The 7,624-nt window shown below is 41.2% G+C and overlaps 1 protein-coding gene across 1 annotated transcript in view; it reads right to left on the bottom strand.

Moving 5' to 3' along the window:
* The window catches only part of POLA1 (polymerase (DNA directed), alpha 1, catalytic subunit), a 322,128-nt gene that overhangs the window by 69,459 nt on the left and 245,045 nt on the right, over positions 1–7,624 (bottom strand). The gene's annotated exons all lie outside the window — the stretch shown is intronic.

Below are 7,624 nucleotides of genomic sequence, written 5' to 3'. Positions count from 1 at the left end.
CACTCCAGTCCGGGTGACAGAGCGAGACTCCGCCTCCAAAAAAAAAAAAAATGTTGAATATTGGTCCCCACTCTCTTCTGGCTTGGAGAGTTTCTGCTGAGAGGTCCACTGTTAGTCTGATGGTCTTCCCTTTGTGGGTAACCCGACCTTTCTCTCTGGCTGCTCTTAACATTTTTTCCTTCATTTCAACTTTGGTGAATCTGACAATTATGTGTCTTGGAGTTGCTCTTCTCGAGGAGTATCTTTGTGGTGTTCTCTGCATTTCCTGAATTTGAATGTTGGCCTGCCTTCCTAGGTTGGGAAATTTCTCCTGGATAATATCCTGCAGAGTGTTTTCCAACTTGATTTCATTCTCCCTGTCACTTTCAGGCACACCAATCAGATACAGATTTCGTCTTTTCACATAGTCCCATATTTCTTGGAGGCTTTGTTCATTTCTTTTTACTCTTTTTTCTCTAAACTTCTCTTCTTGTTTCATTTCATTCATTTGATCTTCAATCACTGATACCCTTTCTTCCAGCTGATCAAATTGGCTACTGAAGCTTGTGCATTTGTTACGTAGTTCTCGTGTCATGATTTTCAGCTCTATCAGGTCATTTAAGGACTTCTCTACATTGGTTATTCTAGTTAGCTATTCGCCTAATCTTTTTTCAAGGTTTTTAGCTTCTTTACTATGGGTTTGAACTTCCTCCTTTAGCTCAGAAAAGTTTGATCGTCTGAAGTCTTCTTCTCTCAACTGGTCAAAGTCATTCTCCGTCTAGCTTTGTTCCATTGCTGGCGAGGAGCTGTATTCCTTTGGAGGGGAAGAGGCGCTCTGATTTTTAGAATTTTCAGCTTTTCTGCTCTGTTTTTTCCCCATCTTTGTGGTTTTATCTACCTTTGGTCTTTGATGATGGTGACGTACAGATGGGGTTTTGGTGTGGATGTCCTTTCTGTTTGTTAGTTTTCCTTCTAAAAGTCAGGACCCTCAGCTGCAGGTCTGTTGGAGTTTGCTGGAGGTCCACTCCAGACCCTGTCTGCCTGGGTATCGGCAGTGGAGGCTGCAGAAGAGTGAGTATTGCTGAACAGCAAATGTTGCTGCCTGATCATTCCTCTGGAAGTTTCGTCTCAGAGGGGTACCCAGCCATGTGAGGTGTCAGTCTGCCCCTACTCGGGAGTGCCTCCTGGTTAGGCTACTCGGGGATCAGGGACCCACGTGAGGAGGCAGTCTGTTCATTCTGAGATCTCAAACTCCGTGCTGGGAGAACCACTACTCTCTTCAAAGCTGTCAGACAGGGACATTTAAATCTGCAGACGTTTCTGCTGCCTTTTGTTTGGCTATGCCCTGTCCCCAGAGGTGGAGTCTACAGAGGCAGGCAGGCCTACTTGAGCTGTGGTGGGCTCCACCCAGTCGAGCTTCCTGGCTGCTTTGTTTACCTACTCAAGCCTCACCATGACAGGCGCCCCTCCCCTAGCCTCGCTGCTGCCTTGCAGTTAGATCTCAGACTGCTGTGCTAGCAATGAGGGAGACCCTGTGGGCGTGTGACCCTCTGAGCCAGGTGTGGGATATAATCTCCCAGTGTGCCGTTTGCTAAGACCCTTGGAAAAGTGCAGTATTAGGGTGGGAGTGACCCGATTTTCCAGGTGCTGTGTGTCACAGTTTCCTTTGGCTAGGAAAGGGAATTCCCTCACCCCTTGTGCTTCCCAGGTGAGGCGATGCCTCACCCTGCTTCGGCTCTCATTTGGTGGGCTGCACCCACTGTCCTGCACCCACTTTCTGACACGCCCCAGTGAGATGAACCCGGTACCTCAGTTGGAAATGCAGAAATCACCCATCTTCTGTGTTGTTCATGCTGGAAGCTGTAGCCTGGAGCTGTTCCTATTTGGCCATCTTGGAACCGCCACAATCACTTCTTTATAATACACAGATAGCTATGTTCTGAAGTGTCAAGTCAGAGCCTCCTACCATAAAAATCTCCTTAAACTAATCAAAGAAAGAATGTTTAAAAACCCTCAGAGCATTTTTTTATTTGTAAGAAAATGAAATAAAAAATGCAGTTTACAGTTACTCATCTTAAAATCTATTTTTCTAAAGAAAATTGCACAATTATTAAAAAAACATAATTTTAAGAATGAATAGATGCGAACTGTTTTGTGTGTGCTTTACCTGTTATTAGTTATTAAAAACAGAAAAAGCTTGTCCCCAAAGTTCAGCAACAGTTTTTCAATGGAATAACACAACCAGTGGGCTTCAAAAAGTGGCCTAAGAAGAAATGGACCGGACAGGTCCTCTCTGACAGTTTTCTTTTTAATATTTTGTTAAGGATTTAACCAAGTAAATTCTAAGGACGTCAACTAGCTTAGAGAGGACCACAGGGGCTCCTTGCTACTTTCATGATGAAACTTTCCTGCTTTCACTTTAACAGTTCAGGAAATATAGCGAAAATCCTTAACATTGAAATGGGACCCATCTTGAGACTTTCCAAAATCTCCAAATTCCCATATACACTAAAGCACAGAATTTCTTCTATAAAACTCTTATTTTCTGGCTTAAAAAATACTACCTTTTAAGACCCTTTTCAAAACTAGCTGTTGTCTTTGTTTTGGAGACCATTTTCCACAAAATAATATAATTATTAGCACTTCATGAGTGTAACTACCTCGCTGACGGGGAACACAGAACAAGACCCTGTGGCAGTGTGGGTGAGGAGCAGTTGGCTTGGCTTGCTCATTAGTTAAGTGACTGGATATTCTTTCAGTTCAATTTAAATTTGGCATCAGCAAAATAACACACACAACATATTGCCTACCTTCAGTATCACCTGCAAAGAGTTCAAGCGACAGGCGTGAAATCTGCAAATGTCAAGGAATTTTAGTAACTTTAATTTCTTCATCAATATAATGAGTCTAATCCACTGCTGCCTCACAGGAGTACTGTGAGAACTTGTGTTACACACATGAAAGGACAATAGGAAACTATAAAGTACTTTAAAAGGGGAAGCCTAGTTCTTCTGGGTGGCATGTTAGGAAACAAGAGTGCCTACAGATGTCACCGCCAGGCCTAAAGAAAAGACAGAACAAAAGAGATGACAAGAGACTGAAAAGTTTAAGGGAAAAAAAAAAAGAAAAGAAAGCATATGAGGCTCAAGAGGGGAGGTGAATGTGGGATTTCACCTGGTTGAGAGGAGCAAGAAAACTGCAATCTTTGCAGGTGCAGCTGAAGAGGCTGGGACGCTCAAGGCTGCCCATAGCACTTTGCGAGAAACAGGGTGACGTGAAGAATAGTCCATCTAGGCCTAAAGAGACCCCAGTTGGGAAGTCAGGCTTTCCAACAGATAGTTCTCCTATGGGTAAATCGTCATCTTTTAGCTAGCCTCTATGCTGCAACTCCAATTTCTGTCCTCAACAGAATTCTACATCCTAGTGTTCCAATTCTGGCAGAGACAAATCCAATGTGTTCTAAGGAATTTATTAAGAAATTCAAGTAGATCATCAGTTATGGACTGAATTGCGTCCCCCCAAAATTCATACTGAAGGTGGGTTGAAGTCTTAACCCTTTGTACCTTAGAATGAGACTGTATCTGGAGTGGACTGTATTAGAATGGACTGTATTGGGCCTTTAAAGAATTAAGGTAAAATGAGGTCATTAGGATGGGACCCAATCCAATATGACCAGTGTCAGTATAAGAAGAGGAGATTGGGTACAGAGGGAAGATACTGGGAGAAGATAGCCCCTTAGAAGTTGAAGAGAGACCTGGCCCAGTGTGGTGGCTCACACTTGTAATCCCAGCACGTTGGGAGGCCAAGGCAAGCGGATCACGAGATCAGGAGTTCAAGATCAGCCTGACCAACATGGTGAAACCCCGTCTCTACTAAAAATACAAAAATTAGCCAGGTGTGGTGGCGTGCACCTGTAATCCCAGCTACTCAGGAGGCTGAGGCAGGAGAATTGCTTGAACCCAGGAGGCAGAGGTTGCAGTGAGCCAAGATCGCGCAACTGCACTCCAGCCTGGGTGACAGAGCGAGACTTCATCTCAAAAAAAAAAAAAAAGAAGCTGGGGAGAAACCAACCTTGCTGACACCTTGCTCTCAGACTTCTAGCCTCCAGAAATGTGAGGAAATACAGTTGGTTAAGCCACCTCATCCATGGTACTTTGTTACAGCAGTCCCAGCAAATGAATACACCGTCTTACTATTAATAGCTGACACAGAATACAAGGAAAGAAGCATCTACTAAGTGAGAACAGAAACAGAAAAAAAATGTTTCTTTCTAGAACTAAAGAAAGATCATACACTGAAGTGAAAAAGCAGTTAGTGGCTTCCTCTCTTTGCTTCCAAAATAATTTCACCATATTGGTGGTGACACTCAGGCCATACCACACTTAGTTGTTGCCGAATCTGTCTTTCCTCAACAGACTCTAAGCTCCTCCAGGGCAGGGAGTGTTGGCCATCCACCTTTGTTCCTCTGACACAAGGAATGTCACTCAACACATAACAGGAACTGTATATAAATAAATTGTTTTTACTGTTTCTGAATAAACAACAACAAAGGCTCAGTTGAGAAAACTAAGAGACTTTTTTCTTCCTGCATTTTTAAGGAGACTTAGATTTGAACTGATTCAGGTTTCCCCTAAACTATTCACTTACCCCTACTCAGGCCAAGGCACCACGGGATGAGGCAGCCAAATGGGACCATTTCATGCTGCCATCCTGGAAATGGATTTTTACTTCATAGATTGCCCCTATGTTCCTGTAAAACCGCCTCTGAATCCATTATGCCATCTGTGTACATTCTAGAGCAGTTACAATAATGCCAAAGTCCCAGAGAAATCAGATTTTAAAAATGTAATGCAGTTACAGCAAATATGTAGTAAACACTTCACCAACGTGAATAACAGTCCTTTGCCATTTTAAAGGAAGGAAAAAATATCAAATGGGGTTAATTCACATTATGGACTAATGGCCTGTAAACTTTCGTTTGAAAGCAAAGCATAGAAAAAGCTTTGACAAGAGCTACTTTTCACTATAAAAATAAACCCCTTTCAAATAATTTGTACACGTTTTTCTAAGTCAAATTGCCAAGTTTCAAACAAAAATTAAAACCACCATCCAGTTACAACCCTTAAAATATGGGCTTTATGATGGAAATGGTAAAACAATCTTAGTGAAGGAAATGTTGCTAGGTACTGACAGTAAGGGAGAGTCTACAGTAAATACTTCACACACCAGTTACAGGGCACTTGTTGACAGAAGACACTTAGTCTCCATTCTCAATAATATAACTGTGTGTAACGACTGTCATTTTTCACAGGACTTCTGATGTTAACATCTACTTGTGTTCTGGCCATGGTCCAAATTGAATAAATATATTTGCCCTCTGGTTCCCTTAGATTTTAAACTCATTTTTATAGCAGGTCTCCCTTGAATAGCAAATCAAAAGAGAATTCACTCCAACTTATAAAGTGAGAAGTCAATTTTATTTGTTACGTTATTCTAAATTTATGGTGTTTTCCCCTATAACAAGAATATTCTTGTTCCCCCATTGTTCTCCATGAACTATGACCTTGCAATTCTCTTTTATTTAGAAACCATCCAACTATGTCTTTAGAGTGCCCAGGAGAGGGGTTCTCAAACTTGGCTGCACGTCAGGATTATCTGGGGGAATTTTCAAAAAATTATAGCTTCCTAAGCTCTACCCCCGACATCTTCTGAATTACATAGAATCTGTGGGCATAGGATCTATGGATTTGGGTTTTTAATATGCCCCAGGTGACTCTTAGGAGAGGGCTTATCAGATGTCATGTGTTAGGAAACCTCTGCTGTTGGTAAGTGTGCCCCCAAGTTTTGGTTTATATCCCACCACTTATGAATACCCTAATACCACTTAGCATTACTGCATGATCTGAAAATGCCCGGAGCATGTAAATTTCAGCTAATTTACTCATTCCCAAACTGTAATTTAGGAATAATAAATAAGCAGCAGGAAATTCAGAGTTTCAATAGGTAAAATTCAATAAATAAAACAAAAGTGCTCTTGGAACATAACATGAAGTTCCTTCAGTCACATATATTTTTTTCCTCTTCTCGTCTTATTTTCTTTAGCCCTCTGACATGTAAAAGAACCCGTCAATAACTCAATGCCATTTTTGCCCCAAATTGCTGGGTAGTATATTATTAGATACAAACAATAAAAAAGTGTGCTGATTCTTAAACTTGTGAAATGGGACTACAGTAAACTCTGAGTGTACAGATCCTGTCAATACTTTTCCCTTTTAGCGAAGCAAGAGGCTTCCAAGCGGCTACTTATTTCCTCTTATTTTCTGTGGGTGTAATAATGTGCACTTCTCAATGTCCTCTAAGAGGATGGGCTAAATTTCCAGTGACTTTCCAGATCACTCCTCTACATGCCTCCAAGAGTTGCCAGACTTTTTGAAAACTGCTGATCATAAGACTGATTCTGCCTCTCAGATAAGAATTTCAGAGGTAAGAGGAATCTTTCCCCTCAAATAACATATAGAAAACAATCTAGGATGAATAGATTTAGAAAGAAATAATGGGTTGGCCAGGCACAGTGGCTCACGCCTGTAATCCCAGCACTTCGGGAGGCTGAGGCAGGTAGATCACCTGAGGTCAGGGGTTTGAGGCCAGCCTGGCCAACATGGTGAAACTCCCACTCTACTAGAAATACAAAAATTGGCCAGGTGTGGTGGCACATGCCTGTAATCCTAGCTACTTGGGAGGCTGAGGCAGGAGAATCATTTCAACCTGGGAGGCGGAGGCTGCAGTGAGCTGAGACCATGCCACTGCACTCCAGCCTGGGCAACAGAGCAAGACTCTGTCTCAAAAAAAAGAAGTAATGGGGGAACAGGTTCTAATATACTGATATCCAGAAAGAGGTAACAGACCTGATAGAAACAGACAACGTGTTCAGAGAATCAGTACTTAATTTTCTCAACTCATAACTGTCTTTAGGAAAGGTCCTTGGGGATAAAAGAAAAACAGCTATAAATGATATTACAAGCATATATGGGCTAGACATTGGCCATGAATAAAAGTTCTAAAACCTAGTTATTAATAGGCAGAAGAAATTTATTCTCTGTATAAATTTTACTAATTCATGGAAAATATGCTGTGGAGATAGCCCAAGTCCTTGTTGAACATCTAGACATAAGATTTCTAATATCTGACTTCTCCATCAGTTGTAAAATGTTTTCTCTCCAAGGACAGCAAAACCAAATAAGTCAAGGCATTTAAAAAATAATTTCTAGCCTATCTTGTGGATGCAAAAACAAGTAAATTATGACTGGAATGAAAAACAGTGAGACCAAATCAAGGGCAGCATGGTGATTCTTATGTGGGGAGATCTAGCAATATTTGTAGGTTTTTTATATCATTGCGTTGTTTCCAGTCCTAATATCGACAAATGAAACACTGAACTGATACTCGCTGACAAACAACATAAACACTCTGTAGGTAACTAATAAGAAAAATGTGTAAATTTGCCTTTTTTATTTTTCACAGATAATAGAAAAGTTGTCAATGTGATTTTCAGGTAGGAGGAAAAAAAAACATGCAGTTGTCATGACATTTTCAAATACTTTGTTATGTAACAAAGCTTTTCCCAGACCCATGAAGTCCCACAGTG

The sequence above is a fragment of the Colobus angolensis genome, unplaced genomic scaffold, assembly GCF_000951035.1.
Source record: "Colobus angolensis palliatus isolate OR3802 unplaced genomic scaffold, Cang.pa_1.0 Scaffold140, whole genome shotgun sequence".
In the NCBI taxonomy this organism is placed as follows: Eukaryota; Metazoa; Chordata; class Mammalia; order Primates; family Cercopithecidae; genus Colobus; species Colobus angolensis.
The sequence above is the reverse complement of the archived record's forward strand: the minus strand, read 5'-3'. Positions and strand labels throughout refer to the sequence as shown.